The following is a 20802-nucleotide window of genomic DNA, read 5'->3' on the forward strand; positions in this document are numbered from 1 at the left end:
TTAAAGAGTTTACACGTAAAATGGCTTTTTATAAAGAAGACCCATATCCACAGAAATAACAAAATACGCCTATAATTTAAACACTGCCGTATACACTCTATACCAATTTTATAATGTGAATATAAGAGACCAACCAAACAAATTGCAGAAGCTGAGAATGTCTTACGAAACTGATGAAAACTTATGTATGATCAACAACTCATTACTATATTATTCCAGCCATCTATTTACAGGAGCTGTCTACAACACTCACACAATAAATATAAAACCTTAAGACTTACGTCTAACTTACGTCCGACTTATGTCCGGTGCCGTCTATACTCTAAACCAATGTCCACACTCGAATTTATCATGAAACAGATTCCATTATATAAACCAAAATCACGCAAACAACCAAAGATGACAGAACCCAATAGCCACCAATTACAAACACACAACTAATCAAATGTCTGAAACAGAAAGTAACGCAACTCAAGAAAATTTTCAACACCTGGTTTTCCAATGTTTGTTCAAGGTCGATTCAAACTTATAAAAAAAAAAACATTTTTTCGAAAACAAGAAGAAAACGAGGACAAAGATGTGTTCTTTCAAATGAACAAAGCCAAAAGCTCAAGTAGGAAACAAGAATATTTGGTTAAAACAGTAAACATATAGATCAAAGCATTACCCACAGGCAAGAACCAAACATAATCATCACGTACTTAAATAAAAATCAAACTTAAGCATCACATACTCAAGACATACTACCATTGTCACAAGTTAGACAGCCAAACTAGCACTGTCACAAGTTAGTATTCCTTGGTATAATAAATCAATCGCCGAGAATTTTTCAAAGTTAGAGGAAAAACAGAGTTAGTATCTCTTGTGAATTTTCTCACAAGTTATACGACAATGTTTCCTCCAAATACCAAGTTAACATTGTGACCATTTTCAGTCAAAGGATGATACAATGTTCACAATGGATACTAAACAGAAAATTAAGAGGAAAACAGCTTACTTTTTGCCGGTGGACGAGTTAGAGAACTTCTCGGAAGCCTCTGCGACGGGAACAGCGACGGGAACAGCAACGGATGATGAACAGCGAGTGAAGACTTCTTCTCACCGGAGCTATGGAGACGGAGCTAGGACTGGCATCGTATTTTTCTCTGATAGCGATGACTGCTTATCGCCGATATATCTCAGCCTGTATACAAAGTTACCCAAAATCAATTTGGGATTTTAAACCCTAATATTGAGATTGAACAAAAGATAGAGTGAATAGATTGAAGAGGTTACCAATTGGATGAGAAGATTGATGACAATTGAAGAAGGACTCTGCTGTAAACTCGATTGAGAGAGAGCGGAGAAAACGATGGACAATTTTGGGGAAGACGATGATATTGTGTTTCAATTTTGGGGAAGATGATGGTATTGTGATATTTGGGATTTTTAATTTCTATTAATATTAATATTAGAAAATTCATTTTTAGGGGCAAAAGAGGATTATAATTGACATAAGTATTAAAGGGACAAATTTTTTTTAAAAAAATACTAGAGGGACAAGTTCTTCCATTTTTTGTCTTAAATTTCTAATTTTCCCTTATTTTTATGCATTTGTAGAAACTCTCCATCGCCACTCTGTCTTCAATAAAAGAATTTTTTCTGTAACTTTTGTTTTTTTACTTTTGTTCTTCTTAGTTCTAAACCGATAATGATGTTTATCTCAGCCATGTCTGAGTAGTCACCTAGTTGGATGAAAGGGTAATCCAAAGGGACCCCATGTTCGAATGACATCTAGGTTTTTATCATGATTCTCCCATTCATCCAAATCTCAAAGCGGTAATTCTGGATTGATCACCCAGAATTCGATCTGAGCCACGAGAGTTTTGTATATGGTTGCCTGAACTGGATCTTATGGACGTCACCGTCGTAGGAGACGAAAGCTACCTACGGAGGATACATAAGCCGAGATGGATTCCGATCTACAAAGCATGATCTTGTTCTGGCATGAGAGTGAGAGTTAATTGCCATGAATGAGTGATTAGATGATTGGGGTGACGAGAGTTGGCTAATCTTACATATGTCTATCCTAATTTCAGAGTCATAGAAAATCTTTGACTAAATTCCTTGTGTTTTAGAACATGAACCCTAAAGATGAACCTTGAACCCAGCGGCGTTTTTCATATAGTTTTCAACAGCGTTTGCTGTGCACTTGCAGCTTGTCTAGGGTAAAACTGGTGTTGCCCACTGCACCCACACCAAGTTTTTGGTGCCGTTGTCGGAGATTTGTTGCTGTTGACTTGATTTCTTAATCTAATTTCAATCCTAAACCTCAAGATTTTTGAGTTCTGCTGGAGATTTTCTAACTCCTCTTTTTATCTTTGCTTTCTTTGGTCACAGGTGCATGAAAACTAGGAGAAATCCTGACGACATCGTATTGCCCTTAGACGAGATTGACAAACACGAAAGAGCACTTAGGAAACTCAGATGAAGAACGCTCAAGATGGCCAATCTGAATCCCCATCGGGAAGATCTTTTAAACCGTGATCAGGAGGATCACATTGGAGATGATGACCGTGATTCTATTCATGGTGATGACCTAGATGCTGCCCATGAAGAAGATGGCCAGCCACAACTCGATGAAGAGGGAAACCGAGTCCCTGCAAATGCTGCTCAAGCCGCTGATAACCAAAGGAGACAAGACCAAGTCGATCCTGAAGAAAGAAGGAATGATGAAAACATTGTTCTACCTAATGGTAAAGAAGCCAATGGACCCATACAACTTGCCAATCCTGCGAGAAGACAGCCTCGGAATAGACTCATTGCCGATTTCAATGCACCTCATCAACACTTCCAAAATCGATCAGCTATTCAAATTCCTGTTCCAAGAGGAGATCATGAGATAAAACCTCAGATTGTCTCTTTGGTGAAGCAGAATCAATTCCATGGAATATCTACTGAGCATCCAATGAACCACATTGATCTTTTTAGAGAAATCTCTAGAATGGTGAGAACAACTCTTGAAACTGTGGACTATGTGAAGTGTAAGCTCTTTCCTTTCTCTCTAAGTGATAAAGCTTTTAGATGGTTAAAATCTATGCCATCTGGTTCTATTACTTCATGGGAAGAATGCAAGTCAGCTTTCCTGAAACATTTTTACACCAAGTCAAGATCGAACCAGCTGAGAAACAATATACGAAGTTTCCAACAAGGCCCAATAGAATCATTCTATGAAGTCTGGGAGCGATTCAAAGAGTATGAGAGAGACTGCCCTCATCATGGTTTCTCTAGAGCAAACCTGCTAAGCACTTTCTACAGAGGATTACAGCAAAAGTATCAACTTTCTCTTGACACTGCCAGCAATGGAGATTTCAGTTCAAAAACCATACCACAAGGGAGAGCACTCATCGAAAATCTAGCTGTAGCTAACAGCAACAACAACCCTGAGTATGACAGATCAAAGAAGACTATCACTAGTCATGAATCAAGGGAGATTGCTGAGCTAAAAAGCATGGTAAGTCAACTTCTTAAGTCTCAAAATAAGAATATACATGCTTGTGATACTATTGCAGGAAATGAAGAAGATGGAAAATATGAAGAAGATGGCATGTACCAAGAGGAAGAAATCAATTTCATGGGAGCTCAAGCATACCATAACCGATTCAGTCCAGCTTTCAACAACAACTTCAGGAATTCTGGTGCCAACTTCAACAATCTCTCATACAGGAATCAAGGAACCGAAAACCAGTCCTATCCGCAGCAGCAAAGGAGTTTTCAAAACAAGTTTCAAAATGGGAACTATGGAGGAGGAAACTTCCAACAAAGACCACCTTTTAATCCTCAACAAGCACAGACCAGCTCATTAGAAGCAACCCTTTCCCAGCTAAGTAACCAGGTAAAATCGTTTGAACAAACTATGATGCAGACGACTCAAGGTAATGAGAAGTCAATCAGGGAAATGGGAGTGAAGATCGATTGCATCTACAATGACTTGAATGGGAAGTTTGAATCTCTTGCAACCCATGTAAAGAAGCTGGAACATCAGATAGGTAAGACTGCAGATTCAATGAAGAGACAACCAGGATTCTTACCAAGAAGAGTAGAGGATAATCTAAAGAAGTTTTGCAATGGTATGACAGCAGTTTTGGAAGAAGAACCTGTCGCAGACTCTAAGGAAAAATCGACACTTGAACCTCTCATGAAGGACTCTAAAACCGAGCATGAGAGAAGCCAAGTCATTTTCATTAAGGTACCCAAACGCTTGCCTGACCAAAGACTCAAAAAGTCTAAGGATCCAGGGCATTTTTCCTTCACTTGTTCAATCTTTGGAATTGAATTTTCAGATTGTTTATGTGATTCTGATGCTAATGTGAATGTTATGTCAAAATCTGTTGCTGAGAAACTTGGTATAGGTAAATTTGTCCCAATCTCCAGTAAGGATAATCTTTGGTGATTCGTCTCAAAAGAGGACAGAAAGAATGATACAGGACTTGCCACTGGTCATTGGAAACAAAATTATCCCAGCTGATTTCCAAGTCTTAGAGATGGACAACGACAAAGAAAGACCTTTGATATTTGGTCGCCCATTCTTAGCTACTGTAGATGCTGTTATTGACCATGCAAATCGTTGTTTAGTTTTCTTAAATGTGAACAGGAAAATTTTCTATAAGACCACACTGGATCAAGCTCCAAACCGCAAGGATAAGAGCAAATAGAAGATGTTGGATGACAAAAAAGGGAACTAAAAGCACTTGCATCCAGGCAATTTGAGAAAATCAAGATAGTGGTGTCACCAGACATCATCAAGGAGAAAAAGAAAAATCTTGAAGAAATTGTTGAGAGGACAAGACATGTCTTCAAAGATAAAAATCTTTAAGAAAGGAAAAGAGATTGTGATTCAAAGATGAAGGAGATCCAAAGTTCATGCTAAGAAGGATCCCAAGGACTTTCACTTTAAGAGATCGTACCTCTTTTTCTCAATCTTAATCCTGCCTAGAGTCTAGCTAAAAGACTTTAAACAAAAGCACTTGATGGGAGGCAACCCATTTGGTAAGATTTTTTTTTCTTTTTTTTCTTTTTTATTTGATCTTTTTCTTTTCTTTTATTGCATTTCAGGCTTTCATAAAACCCAAAAAAAAAACCAAAAACATTTAAAAATCAGAAAATACAAAAAGATAGGAGGAAATAGGAAAAAGGGAGAAACCGGGAACCCCCAGAAGCATTTGCCAGGGTCGCGATCAATTCTACCGCGGCCGGACCATCATTTACCGCAGCCCGCGTCCCTTGCCCGCGGCCAAACCAGCCCTTGCCGAGGTCGCGTGCGCCTGGCCCGCGGCCTGCCCTAGTTCGGTTCCCAAGCAAGTTTTTCCCGACTTATTGTAAACCGGAACTTCAAAATCCGATTTATTCCGGGATTGAACGGAGAAGTTCCCGAAGCATAATTTTCGTGTTAAACACGCCAAGGTAAGTCTTCTAAACTTTTAAAAATAATGTTTTTCTTAGGAAAAACACCTTTTTAAAAGAAAAAGATGATTTAAAAGATCAAAAAGGTCTTCCTCTTCATATTCCCCAACAAAGCTTGGAGATTTTGAGAAAAAAGACCAGATTTCAAACTTGACAAACTAGCTTCAAATTTTCGAACCTGTCTCACTTTTTTTCAAAGGAGATTCCAAATCTATCATCACATAACACTTTCATCAAAGGTATGGTACCAAATTTCTCACTTTTCCTTAAGAACTCAAATTTAGGGTTTTTTTTGAGTGAGTAGAAATTCACCGTAGGATGATTGGAGATTGTCTTTGAACTTAAGACTAGACTACTGGGTAGTTTAATTGCATGATTAAATACTTAGACCATAGAGATTTGAAATATTCAAAAATCTGAGATTTGAGACTTTGAGCAAATCGAAATTTGGAGATCTGTTTCATTCAGCTTTGCAAATCTGGATTGTTTGGTTCTTGTTGATAGAAAACAAGAATAGATTATATTTGAGTGAGCATTAACATCATCTTGATTTAGAAATCTCATGTGTTGAACATCAATATTCGAACTTGACCAGAAATAAATGTTTGATGCATTTACAGCTTGTTTGTCATGTTAATGTGTTTGTGATAGCTCTATAAACAACTTGTTCATAAAAATAGATACCAAATAATCTTGATTCATTCTTTGTCTCGAGAGTTTCGTCTTTGCAGGTCATGGATCTCTCTTAAGTTCGACTGATTCGAACCAAGACGAGTTCTCATGCGAAAAAGCCCCATTCGCAGGAGACATATGACGCATTAAACGAGACACAACTGAGTGATGACGAACCTCTATCCACCTTCATTGCCGTGCAAAGAAGAATCTTTTCAGGAGAGATTGAGCGAGCCTCCACTCAGCTATCTGTACCTCAAAAAGTCAAGTCTTCCTCTAGGCCGACAGTGAAGTTTGTTGGTAATGCCATTGACTCAGACATCAACTACTTGACGCAACTTGAGAAGCTGAAGATCAAGCCAACTCCAGAAATTGACTACTCAACTCTTGAGATGCTTGGAATGAGAGAAGATGTGATATGGTATCTTGATAGGCTTGGAATGAGATCATTCATGGAGCAAAGTTTTCAGACCTATGAGAGCCACACCAAGGAGTTCCTTGCATCAGCAACTTTGAGCTACAAGAAGAGAGCTACTCCTAGAGCTCTAGATGGCACACTCTCCTTCTCTATTGGAGGTCATCTCTACTCTCTTACCATCTTAGAGATGTGTGATGCTTTGAAGTTGCCTTATTGTGATGAAAGTGCATTGGAGAAGGATCCAGATGAGGATCTTTGGAAACTGATGGGTTATGGAGTTTATAACAAAGGAAGGTCCAAGGCATCATTACTTTCTCATCCTGCTGTCCGATATGTGCATAAGCTACTAGCCCACACTGTGTTTTCGCGAGCCAACCAAGCGAATGTCCTTAAGCCAGAGTTGGTGACACTACAGTTACCATTCTCAGACCACCCCAGGTTTCCTTGCTTTGATTGTATCATCGCAAGGAACCTAGTGAAGGTTAAGCATGAGATGCTTACATCTGATTGTATGGCTACTCACCAGCTTTTGGGAGCATCATTACTTCAATTATGATAGCAGCAGGAGTTGATTTTTCAGCTGAGACACCTCTTAGAGAGGATTAGTTTGATCTCTCTCAGTTCTCTAGAGACAGGACTATCACTAGGGCCAAGATGGACCCAATTGGATTTGCTTACAAGTTCTTCACTAGTTCCACCGAGTACAAGGTCCTTCTACCATCGGATTCAATGCCCTGTCTCCGAGATGGTTCAGACCCAGGATGGAAACCAGAGATTGGCGACTTCCTACCATCTTTGCCACTCTTACCTTTGACCATGAAGCAATTTCTGGCTGCAAAAGCCAAGAGAGAGGTAGCTGCAAACAGCAGGAGACTTCAGCCTGCACCATCTTTATCCAGAGCCAGTTCTTCTCAGATTAGAGCATCCACTAGGAGTGATGTAGACTTTGCAGCTTTGAAGAAGAAGCTTGACCAGCAAGAGAAGATCAACAGGCGAATGAAGAGGCTACTGAAGAAGAACCGCCGGTTTGATGATGACTCCTCTGCCACAGAGACAGATGACAGCCATGAGACATAGGCGCCTATCCATCACCACATCATACCCACGGCTTTATCACCATTTTTCTTTTCTTTTATTTTAGACTCTTTTGCTTTTATTTCACCATCTTCTCACCAACTTTTTCACACTGGGGACAATGTGATTTAAGTCTTGGGGAGGATGTTTATCCGTACTAATCTATTTTTCTTTGTTTCTTATTTTTTTTCTGCAAATTTTTAAATTTTTATGCTTATTAAAAAACCTTGAGTATTTTTCAGGAATGTTTGATACAAAACTATGATGAGTAAGATCCATGTGCTTCTAGACTTTATATGCTAGTTTCTTTTGTGGTTAGTACTAGACTAGGCAATAGCTAGAGTACTTGCACTACGAACTCCCACTTGAGTATTTCTACTCATGGAGACTCTTTCTGCCAGGATAGACTAGCTCATTTCACTTGAACATAATCTTGACATCTAATTTTCTCATCATTGGTTTTAGCAGGTATCATGATACACATCTAGGACAACTTCACCTTATTATTACCACTCTTTGTTGTCCTAAATGGCCAATTCATCTTTAGCTGGTACCACACCCTTTACCCAAAAAACCATCATTTCAATTTTCAAAAGAAGCTTCGTGAACGTTTGGCAGACTGCCAAGCGTCGCAAGGTGTTGATGAGAGTGTCGAGTCCAATTATAGCCGCAAGTGCACAGCTGATCGATTGTAGTACTTAGGGATCGAATCCACAGGGAAGGAGGATCTTTCCTGCAAAAGCCTTCGAAAGAAATATAAAGTAAGAAAGTCTAGAACCAGGCGATTTTTTTTTTGGGTTTTGGTGGTGTCTTTAAAACGTAAAAACTAATCTTAACTAGAAAATACGGGAATTAAAATGATCTAATAACTAAACTTAATGAAATCGACTAAAAACAAGAAAAACGGCTAAACATAATTGCTTAAATGAAAATCGATTGAAAGAGTAAAAATATTAGACTAAAGCTTGAATGAAAATCGATGTAAATCTATAGGAAAGAAGGCGCTGGGTTTCAGGGAAGTTTTCTCTGGGGTATGAACGATTCAAAACATTGCTAGAGAGAGTAAATTTTGATAAGATCTTAGCTTAAAATTTTCGAACTAGAGTCACGGACGTATGAATACGCCATTGTTGTGATCATAGACAAACTATTTCTCTCAACCCTGACCAGTAGGTTTCCACTCTGGCCCTGAAAGAGAAGAGATGCATTATGTTTAAGACTCGTCAGCATTCACAAATCGCCCATAGGTAGGTTTCCACTCCTATGTTTGTTTTGCTCTCCCAAACTAGATCTGACACCGGATGAACACTTTCGTGTCACCAAGCATCTGGATCATATTGTAGTTCATGACGCTACTCTCATGCAGTAAAAGTAAATTCAGAAGAAAAAGTTCTAAGATTCGGCTTCAATAGCTCATGGAATCCTCATCGAACACATGTATCCCCATCGAAAATCCCTTAGACCCAACAATAAAATTACTCAGACATGATGAACGAAATCAAAAACATAGTATTAAAAAGTAGAACATAAATCAAAATTGAAAAGAAAGAACAAGGGTTGAAGAGATAGATCTCTCTCTCCCTAAAAGCTAAGTATAAAAACAATAAGAAAACAAGATGGTGTAAAAAGTGATGATACGAATTAGGGTTCCTAAGACATGTATTTATAGTGCTCAAGACATCTCTGGGCGTCACTTAGGGTTTCTCCAAATGAGGGAATCATTTTGGGCTTCAGAAATGGGCTTCGAGTTTGGAGTTGGCTGGCCGCAGTCGGGATGTGCGTGGCCGAGAGAAATGGATGGCTGGCCGCGGTCAGGAAGCCTCTGACCGTGGTGAAATGGCTGTTGGCCGCGAGTGGAAATGCTCGCCGGCTGGTTTACGGGACATCTTGCTCTTCGCGTATCTTTTGATTGAACCGTTGGATTGCCAAGCTGTAAAGTGTGCTGGAAAGCTGATACTTCCATCTTTGAAATCTCCAAATTTGAGCTGGATCAGACAGCGAGAAGGCCTTCAATCGGGGGTGAAATTCTGACGGTTTGACTCTGAGCTGAAAATCTGGTATTCTATCCATTTTGCTAAGCTTTTCCCTAAGTTTCCTGAAAAGAGTCTTGGAACTACAAATACTAGAAAAACGTAATAAAAGTACTTGAAAGCATTAAAAACATAGAAAATGTATTTCAAAATGATCTATATAAGTGGTCAAAATACGGTGTTATCAGCAGATATGTGCAAAAATGCCAGATAGGGAGGAACAATATGGTTTTCGGTCACTCAAGAGAAAGACTGAAGAAACTGGGGAAAATGGAACATCAATAATCTATCAAAAGCTAAATGGTGCCTCAAAAAGCTTGAATTTAAAGGTAAATTTTGTGTCTCCTAAGACTCTACATCCTAAAACAATTTCCCTTTTCGAAAAAAAATCAAAAAAATAAAAGGAAAGGAAAAACAAAAAGCTTAAAAGAGTCTAGGTTGGCCGAAATTAATTGAAGCAAAGGCTACAAGTATTCATTTGTGAGCATTGGTTTTAAAACTTGGACAAGAATCTAAGTCTGGGGGAGTTATGAGGAGAACCTGAAGAAAGGAGATGAAGAATCTTAAAGCAAGAAGAATGTGACTGGAAACTGTGGATATCAACAGCTCCACCCTCTTTTGCTATTTTGCATAATGTCTTGCCTCTCCAGAAAAGGTAAACCTAAACACTAAGAACCTCACCTTCTAAACAGTCATTTTAAATACCTAGCCTTCACTGCTTTACTAAAGTCCTTTTGATGAGAACCACATGAACTTATAAATGAATGTTAAGAGCTAGTTGACTGGAGGATAGGTTTAAGTGTGTAGATTTTCGCATGACGGATCAACGGACTAGTTATGCTTGTGCTTTGGTGAGAATTTCTAGACTATCCCTGATTTGAGCATAATGACTAAATTTGGTTTAGAAGCATGGTCTCTGAGATTTTGTTACTTCCTGCGAATTTCAAACCTCTTTTCCAGGTTCAGATCTTTGGTTTTGTTTGAGGACAAACAAAGGTTTAAGTTTGGGGGAGTTGATAACACCTGATTTTGACCACTTTTATTGATCACTTTCAGTATCTTATGCAAGTGTTTTCACTCAGTTTTAAAAGTTTTATAAGTGTTTTCCATGTTTTGTAGTTTTAAAAGGCTTTTCAGGAAACTTGGAACTTTGGAATGCATTTTGGAGCAAAAGTACATTTTTGGATAAATTCAGACTGTCAGAAGTTTGGCAACCAATGAATACCTTCTCACCGTCTGAGCATCCCCAAACTTTGGAGACATTATATAGAAGGCACCCAGCTTTCCAACACACTTGGAATCAAAGCAATCCAACGGTTAGATCTCCAGATATCATCAATGCACTGAATGCCGATCAACACAAGTCCAGTCAAGCACAAGTGCTTTCACCCGCGGCCAGCCTTCTTCCCATCACGGTTCAAGAGGTTTCACCCCTGGTGACCTATGTCTGAACCTCAGGAGCCCAACTAAAGCCAAAGACACTTCCTGTACCCAATTTACAAGTCCTAGACGCCCAGACTTGGAGAAACACTATAAATACTCATTTTTAGGTCTTTTGTAAGAGAGTCTCTTTTTTCTCTTTGAGAGAGAACTCATTTGTAGTTTTAGGTTTTATTTTTATGCATTTGTTGAAGCTCTCCATCGCCACTCTGTCTTCAATAAAAGAAGTTTTTCTGCAACTTTTGTTTCTTTACTTTTCTTCTTCTTAGTTCTAAACTGATGATGATGTCTACCTCAGCCATGTCTGAGTAGTCACCTAGTTGGGTGAAAAGGTAATCCAAAAGGACCCCATGTTCGAATGACATCTAGGTTTTCAGGAAAAAGGATTTTGATTTTTATCATGATTCTCCCATTCATCCAAATCTCAAAGCGGTAGTTCTAGATTGATCACCCAGAATCCGATCATAGGTTATATCCGAGCCACGAGAGTGTTGTATCTGGGTTGCCTCAACTGGATCTTATGGACGTCACCGTCGTAGGAGACGAAAACTACCTACGAGGATACGTAAGCCAAGATGGATTCCGATCTACAAAGCATGATCTTATTCTGGCATGAGAGCGAGAGTTAATTACCATGAATGAGTGATTAGATGATTAGAGTGACGAGAGTTGGCTAATCTTACATGTGTCTATCCTAGTTTCAGAGTCATAGAAAATTCTCGCCTAAATTCCTTGTGTTTTAGAACATGAACCCTAAAGATGAACCTTGAACCCAGCGCCGTTTTTCATATAGTTTTTAACCGATTTTTATTTCCAGCTTTTTAATTCTCTGCACAGTAGATTTAGTGACAAACCAAAACCCTTTTTTATTGGATTAGGTTTACGATTGTTTTTAGCATCAGTTAGAGGTCCTCAACACACAAATCCCTGTGAATTCGATCCTTAAGTACTACTGTGTTTGCTGTGCACTTGCAGCTTGTCTAGGGTAAAACTTGTGTTGCCCACTGCACCCACACCAGAAAGCTTCATATCTTACAGTGAATCAATCAATCTGCTGTGCATTAGACTTTTATTTGCAGGTACGCATGTATCAGAGATACAGCAAGCGCAGCTCTTGGAAGTTTTCTCTGGTTTCATGCTCTGAGGTAATACGCTCTGTTTTCTGGCATTTAAAGGAGTGTGTATAGAATATTGCACTAAAGTATAGCAACTTGGAGACATGTTGTCACTTATATCTAGCTTCTAATCTTCCTACTTTATAAGGCTGAACATGGAGGTTACAAGACGTGTGTGATAGAGATAAAAGGAAATCGTGTCTATAGCAAGCTAAAATATGAATCTGGTGTCCATAGAGTCCAGCGTGTTCCTCAAACAGAAATACAGGGGCGTGTACATACTTCTACAGCAACTGTAGCCATCATGCCATAAGTAAACTAGATTTTACAAGTTGCATTTTTAATCTTTCGATATTCTGAAAACCTAGTAACTGGTCGAAACTGTCATCTTTTCTTTCTCCCTGTTGTTATTATAGGCTGATGAAGTTGAAGTTGTGATTGACCCCAAAGATATTAAACTTACAACGGCTAGATCTGGTGGCATTGGAGGTCAGGCTAAAAAATAAAATTCACTCTATGTTTCTCTCGCATTTCACTTGCTAATATACTGAAATGAGGTCTTGGTGCAGGGCAAAATGTGAACAAGGTGGAGACGGCTATAGATCTATTCCACAAGCCATCAGGTATACGAATTTTCTGTACAGAAGAAAGGACTCAGCTACGAAACAAGGCTCGTGCTTACCAGCTTCTGCGAGCAAAACTGTAAGCAACATTCAGTGAACTAACTCTCTGGTCTCCTTCTCATTTTTGAATATCCTCTTCTTGAATTACAAGAATGTATTTATTAAGTTTCTCGTTATTTTTTCTACCATGTAAATTTAGAATCTAGATTTTGTGTTTTATTGTGTAAAAGCTACTTCTTGTGATCAAGAACACATTAATTTAGACTAAAGAGACGATCAAATTTTCTTCATCTCAAACAATGGAAAGATTCAACATAAATAATGAATCTTAAGTTAATATCATGTTAAAACCCCTTTATGGTTTCTCTCAATGGACCTCATAAAACCCCAAATTTCTTAATAACTTTAACTTAAATTTATTACTTAAATATTCACTAAAAACCCATTTGAGTTTTTTCCAATAAACATGTCCTTATTTTTCATAGATAGGTGATTTCCAATCTCATTCTTGAGTTTCAAATTTTCACCAGATTAATCTGGTTTTATTAATGTATATATTCCGACTTGTTTGGATCACTTCCGTTTTCTTCAGAAAATAAATTCTGACTCTGTTCAGATCATTTGCTTTCAGATCCAAATTATGTTTTTTCTTTTTCATATTTTTGAATTTGGATCTGATTTTCTAGAAGTCAACCTCATCAGATTAATTACCAATTTTCTTTTAAGTTTCATCTGGTTCTCCAATCCGCAGTGGAGTAATTTCTTTGTCATTTCCAATCACTCAAACATAGAGCAATGGACTCAGGTCTAAGTTTCCTCAGTTTTGGCTAAGTTTGGCGAAGCTTAGAAGCAGTGAAGATTGGTGTTTTGTGGTTAGTATTTCCGGCGTTTATTCAGCGTGCGTCACCGAAGAAATGACAAAGATGCAAAGCATAGTTTCAGAGGAAAAGACTCAAATCAATAGATTTCTTAGGTGAAGGTCACCAGAATTCATTGACAGATTCGTTCCGGCGGCGCATGAAAAGGTGTGTCAGTGGTGCTATATTCTCCTTCAACTCTTTCAAACACATGTGTATGTCTACGTGTTAAGTTTAGATCCTTGTTTTAACTACTCAACAATCTTATGATTTGGGTTTTTTAATAATAAGAGTTGTTGGGCTCTTAACTATGTAATGGTGCCCATTTGGGCTTTTAATGAAAGTTTACAGAAAAAAAAAAATATATTGATTATTTAGTATATAAGAAACGGAAGTAGATAATGAAAAATTATAAAAATAAAATTATGAATATATAAAAAAACAGAAATAAAATAAAAATAAAAGTATGAACATAAAAGAAACAGAAATAAAATAAAAATTATAAATATATATAGATTATTTAGTATAATGGACGGTTAAATCAACCACTTAAACATAAATTTAAATATAAACACAAATGTAAACTGTAATATAAACAAGATGGTGGCTGAAACTGGTGTTGAACCGGCACTTGCTGCTGGAACTGCGGTGGACCAAATCCTGGTGGTGTCTTTTTCTGTTGCTGTGAATTGAAACCAGTACTCCGAAATGGTTGTTGTTGCTGACCAAAACCCTGATTCTGAGCAAACTGATTCTTGGGTTGAAATGACCCTTGAAAGTTGTTCTTGGGAACAAAGTTCTTTGGAGCTTGAGAATTGTGATAGACCTGGTCTTGTGGGTTTGCTACATTGGGATTCTTGTAAGAGAGGTTCTGATTGGCATTGCCATACTGATATCTTTGGAACCTCTGATTCCCAATGTAGTTAAGCTCTTCCTGGGTTAGACCTTCTTCACTTGTGTTCTCAAAGATTTGAGAAGGTTCCTCATATTATCCTACAAAGTGCATTGGCTTTTGAGTGGTGAATTTCAACTTGTCCAATTCATTCCTCAACTCCTTAACTTATCTAGTGAGCCTCTATTCTAAGCTTGAACCTTCAGATCTATTTGATCTGTCATAGTCTTCACCATAAGTGTCATTGCTCATTGCTAAGTTCTCCACTAGCTCTAAAGCAGCATGAATCTCCTTTCCCAGAAAGTTTCCATTGGAAGCAGTATCCAGCTGGTTTCTAATCTTGGGAAGAGCTCCTCTATAAAGTGTGCTGCGAAGAGAAGCCTCACTAAACCCATGGTGTGGGCATTGGTTGGTGTAGCTCCTAAATCTCTCATATGCTTCACCAAAACTCTCATTGCTGTGCTGAGTGAAGCTAGAGATTTGGTTTCTTAGCTTTGCTGTTCTGGAGGTAGAGAAGAACTTAGATAGAAAGGCTTGCTTGCATTGCTCCCAGGTTTGAATGGAGCCTCTTGGAAGATTCTTTTCCCATTGGTGTGCTTTGTCACCAAGACTGAAGGGGAATAATCTGAGCTTGAAACTGTCCTCAGAAACTCCATTTATCTTTGTCAAGTCACACAGTTTATCAAATTGATCCAAGTGTTCCAAGGGATCTTCCGTTGCCAATCCATGGAACTTTGAGTTCTGGACCATATTCAACAATGATGCCTTCACTTCAAAGTTGTTGTTTTGCACAGGTGGTGCCTGAATTCCAGCTCCATACTGATGAGCATTGGCCCTGTGATTCTCTCCAACATAGACCTGTGGCTGCTCATATCTCCTTTGCTGGTGTTGGTAGGGCTGATGTTGGTGGTGCACCTGTTGTCTTTGTTGGACATTGGCCTGATGCCTTTGCTGATGAGCTGAAGCTTGTCCCTGGTGGACATAAGCTTGTTGTTGATGCACCTGTTCCTGATAAACATTACCTTGATGTAACCCTTGACCAACTCCATTACCAGCTGCATTACCAGCTCCATTACCCTGAGCCTGTTGCTCCTGAGCCGGTTGTTCCATGTCAACCATATTCTCTCTTTGATCTTCCATATCAGCCTGATCAATCTGTCTTCCACGCCTGTCCCTTCTCCTCCTTTTTACCAAAAGATTAATGTTGTCGTTTAAGGGGAAAGGTGGACCATAGCTTCTTGATCTGGACCTGGTGTTCATGCACCTGAAATCACAAACAGAACTTGAAAGTAATCAATAAAAACAAAAAATAAGTACTTGATCTCAAGAACAGATCAGAGCCTAATGCTAAACACTCCACAATTTGGCAACGGCGCCAATTGATAGACAAGACTTTTGAGGTCTTAGGGCTATCAATCCACTTGTCAAAGTAGCACAAAAGAGGTTGTCAATCCAAGAATGTGGTGATAGACACTAAGCTATGTGATCAGTTTCTCAATTCAAGTAAACAGGTGAGGTTTTGATTGATTAATGACAACTAAATACTTAAAACAAGATTAATAACTAAAGAAGTGATCAAACAAAGACAAGCAAACAAGTAAGCTAAATGAGATGAGAATGTATGTATGATGATGAGAAAGGTCTTAGACATGATAGTGGATTAGGGTGCCTTCAGTGTTAAACTAGTGAGCTAATGAATCATGTGATCAAGCAAACCATTCAACTTAAACATCTTTAATCAAGTTAATCCTCTCATGAATGTATCAACTTCTATGCCAAAACAGTTTCTAACCTAATCATCATTAGTGAAACATGAATTAACAAGCATTAAGAACCAATTCAATCTGTCATTTAAGCATATAAACAATCATTCCCATGATGAATAACACTTAAACCTCTAACAACCTTGGTTCAGGTATTTCATCAAACACTTTTGATGCATGAAATGCCCGGATTCTAGACCACATATGATGTGTATGGATCTAGCATTAAGAACAGGTTGTAGAGAATGGAATATGAATGATCTAACCCCTAAGCTCACTAATCTACCACTTAAGCACCATAATCTACATATCTAAGACCTTAATATGGGGATTACTCACTAATCATGACCAACACACTAGATCTTTTGCAAGATGTGTTGTTAATCATGATTAGAAGTGTGATTTGATGATGAGAAATGATAAAACAAGATGGAAAACACTCTTCAAATCGATATTAAACTCAAAACAAGGTCTTAAAAATGGTTCTTTCACCAAAAAGGAAAGGAGACTAAGGATAAGATGATGGTTTTCTCCAAATTAGGTTTAAAAAGTATTTATAGTGGTCTTGGACGAACCGGGTCAGCCCGGAACAAACCGGATACTGACCCGGTTTTGGTGGGTAAAGATGAGGTTTGCCACGGTCTAGCAGGTCTTGGTCAAGCCGTGGCATGTGACAGTGTCAAGTCCTAAAGCTTCTGTTCTTGGATGAATCTTGGTGCCACGGTTTCCCTCTGGTCGTGATGCATGGCCGTGTCAAATCCCGAATGTCTGAAGGATCCCAAGTGTTGTCTTGCCACGGTCAAGTGTAGACCGTGGCATTACCTCGTGGCAAATCCCGAATGCACGTATGATCCTGCTGTGGCCAAGTGTTATCTTGCCACGGTCAAGTGTGGACCGTGGCAGTTCATCGTGACTTGGACCATTCATCTATTAGAACGCTTCGGAGGTTGCCACGGCCAAATCTAAAGTCGTGGTGTGGAGACCGTGTCAAATCCCGAAGGATTTTATCAAGTGCCACGGTCAGATGTGGACCGTGGCATTCTACCATGCCATCCTTACACTTAGCACAATTTCCATGCTCTTGGTGCTCAAAGGATAGGTGTGTCTCTATTCTTCCGGAACTCACGCCTCACAACTCCAAATGGAACGATCTAAACTGTTCTGGAAAGAAGACTCAATTATCTCAAATCTTGATGAAGGCCTTGTAGATGGAATCGGTCTAGAAACGCATCGTCTTTCGCAATATTTGGAACTCATCGGGTCGGTCTAAAATGGCAGCGAGACAGGCGTGCCTTCCGACGAGCTTAACTTTCTGCTCACATATCCAAATGGGACGATCTCAAGTGTTCCGAAAACTAGACGTAATCCTCTTGATTCGTGATGAAGACACCGGAGGTTGAATCGCATTGAAAGTCCTTCGTCCCACGCGATCAAGGTGAGGGTTTTGTCTGCACCAAACCATCTGTCCGAGTTGCTGTACACAGGTGAGGGTTCCTCCATGATCCCAGCTCCAAGTTGCTCCAAAAAGTCTCCAAATGACCTGAGAACACTCCAAAAATGCAGGACACTCTAGGACCTAATGCAAATCCTAGACAAAGCTAGAACCAAGGACAAACTCTAACAAAAACTAGCTAAATGTATGCATGAGACTCCATCTTTGGACAAAAATGCAATCCTAAATATGACAAATTATGAATGTATCACTCTTAATGCTAGATCTCTCATTATAAGCTTGATTTATATCTAAGACATTTCTCCACCCACAAAGTGTTTGATGAAATGTCTGAAAGATCTAACTAAAGGGTTTATGCTTTTAATGCCAATGCTTTTTGAAGTATAAATTACATGTGAGAAGTGTTTATTAATGCATCTTGATCATCATTATACTAATGGGAATTGGGTTTGAATGTCGATTAGGATCGTGATCATTGTCTTGAGAAAGAATTGATCTTGTTTTAGAGTTCTAAGTTAATTGGAAATAGAGATCATGTGATGCTTGCTATATCTTGCGGTGTAAGATTCAATCTTTATTGGATCATTGATATGATGTTTAAGAGGCTGTTTGTTCATTTTAGATATTGAACTTCATGCTTGTTAATTGCCTTTTCACTAATGGGAATTAGTTTTGATTAAGTAATTTTCAAAGGGATTATTGTCATAAGAATAAATTAATCTGATTTGGATATATAGACTAAAGATTAACAAGTGTCTCATTTTTTGCTTAGCATCATGAACTAGCATTGAAAGCACCCTGATCAATTATGACACCTAGAGGCTTAGCATTATCTTATTTGAATTTGAGTCTTTGTTTGTTTCTCTTGGCTGCTTGTTCTTAATTATTTATTGTTTCTTGTTTATTATATGTATTAGATCACATTGTTACCAGTCATTCACTTGTTAGACTTGGATTAAGAATTGATTCATATAGTTTTGGTGTCTAGAACTCTCCAAATGGTTTAATACCTCAAATACTATAATGATATGAGTAGTTTGAGGAATTGATCTTGAATTGAAAAATTCATCCTATCAGAGTTCTCTTTCGTGTTTGTCAATCTCGTCTAGCGGTGGTACAAAGTTGGCAAGACTTCTCATAGTGTTCATGCACCTGAGAGCAAAGAAAGCAAAGGTAAATAGAGAAGTTGATATATTCATATCTTTGCATGTTTATGGTGCATTTTTAGTCCAAGAATATAGTCTCATGCATGCATTTTAGATAGATTCATTATGTTTTACCTTTTTTTAAAGAGTTTTAGGACTTTACATAAGGTCCAAGTGAGTTTTGCATGTTTGGAGTGTCAATCAGGTGCTCTGGAGGTCACTTGGGGTGGAAAAGATGGAGGCAGGTGAAGAAATGGTGAAAGGAAGCTTAAAAATGGTGAAAATGGCAATTTGGAGTCTATCGGCGAAAACATGTACCATACAAAGCTTTTTTCTGCTAAAACCTGTGCCACAGGAAGCTCCTCTTGGCCAAAAGTCACGTACTGCGTGCATGAACCTCGGCCAAAACTCCTAGGCGCCGATACACTTCAAAGATCGCATTAACGGAAGGTCTTCCCGTCCGATTCAGTCTCCGGTATCTGCAGCAAAGTTTGAGAAGATTGAGTCACGGCTCGAGAACAGTTAGGATCAATAGATTTGGAGCAGTGATCTGAAAGATATGTCCAACAGAAGATGAACCTGTCTCACATCCATTCCTGACCAATCCGATGTGCCTTAAAAATCACTCAAGACGAAGCCCTTGCCTTTCGATTCAGTTTACAGGGCCTTCATCAAGATTTGAGAAATGAGTCATTTTTCCAGAACGATTGGAATCAAGTCATTTGGATCACCGATCTCAAAGATATCGCAAACAGAGGACAGACATGTCTTGCAGCAAGAAACCAGAACCTCCAGCCGGTGCAGGATCCGTTTACTGGAAGGCCTTTCTCACCCCGGATGAACCCAATATTTTCATCAAAGTTGTAGACAATTGAGCTGCCATACCTCTGGATTTTTTCTCGAGTCATTTGGATTAATATTCCACGAGGTATGCCAGTTCAAGTAAATGTGGCTCAGAGAAAATGAGAAAAGCCGCGACATGGCTGTGCGGTGATAGCTAAGACTTTTTAGGTCTTTGAAGAGGTATCCATCCCCTGTAGTTGTAGTAGAAGGGGTATCAAATTCAAACTTGCAGTAGACACTCATATCTTAAGTCAAGACAGAGTTTTGTTATCTAGACTACTTAAAGTGCAAGCAAGAACGGAAATTAATCAAGACAAGAGATTTAAGCTAAGCAAAGATGTAAATAAAAGAGAAGAAAAAAAGATCGATATGCGGTTAATGTATGAATGATGAGACAGAGGTTTTAGACAGGATAAAGCACTCAGGTGCTTCCATGTCAAATCAGCGAGTTAATGAACCAGTATGATCAAGCAACTTCATTTAACTAGAACTCAAAGACAAGTTAATCCTCTCATGAAGGTATTAAGCTTCCAAACTGATCCTATTTCATACTAAAATCCCTTTTGAGAAGCATAAATCAGTCAGCTTTAAGAATCAGCTCAATATGTCATTTAAGAAGAACAAACTATCATTATCATGATGAAAGACTCTTAAACCTCTACTAAACCTGGGTCAGGTATTTCAGCGAACACTTCTCAGGCGTGAAATACGTCAGATCTAGACCACATGTGATGTTCATGGATCCAGCTTAGAGATCGGTTTAGTAGAGAATGAATGATGCAGTCTAGAACCTAAACTCACTAATTTTCCATAAAAGCACCCTAATCTACCTATCTAAAACCTCATAATGAGACTACTCACTAATCGTGAAGACCTCACTTAATCCTTTTACAATATGTGAAGCTAGATATGATTAGAAGCTTTGATGATGATAAGAAAATAAAAGAGAACAAGATCTTTACGTAAAAACGAGATATCTGATTAAAGAAGCAAGTTTTCACAAAAGAGACAAGTTCTCCAAGATAAAACAAGATA

At 38.6% G+C, this 20802-nt stretch overlaps 2 non-coding genes across 2 annotated transcripts; one reads left to right on the forward strand and one right to left on the reverse strand.

Moving 5' to 3' along the window:
- Positions 1-3158: 3158 nt before the first annotated feature.
- LOC112084875 lies at positions 3159-3264 on the reverse strand. Its single transcript, XR_002898532.1, has one exon. It is a non-coding gene; the product is annotated as a small nucleolar RNA R71 (small nucleolar RNA).
- An 11687-nt stretch (positions 3265-14951) lies between these two features.
- Positions 14952-15058, forward strand: LOC112084720. The gene has a single exon (XR_002898381.1). It is a non-coding gene; the product is annotated as a small nucleolar RNA R71 (small nucleolar RNA).
- The last annotated feature ends 5744 nt before the right edge of the window (positions 15059-20802 follow it).

Source organism: Eutrema salsugineum, unplaced genomic scaffold, assembly GCF_000478725.1.
Source record: "Eutrema salsugineum unplaced genomic scaffold, Eutsalg1_0 scaffold_4, whole genome shotgun sequence".
Lineage (NCBI taxonomy): Eukaryota > Viridiplantae > Streptophyta > Magnoliopsida > Brassicales > Brassicaceae > Eutrema > Eutrema salsugineum.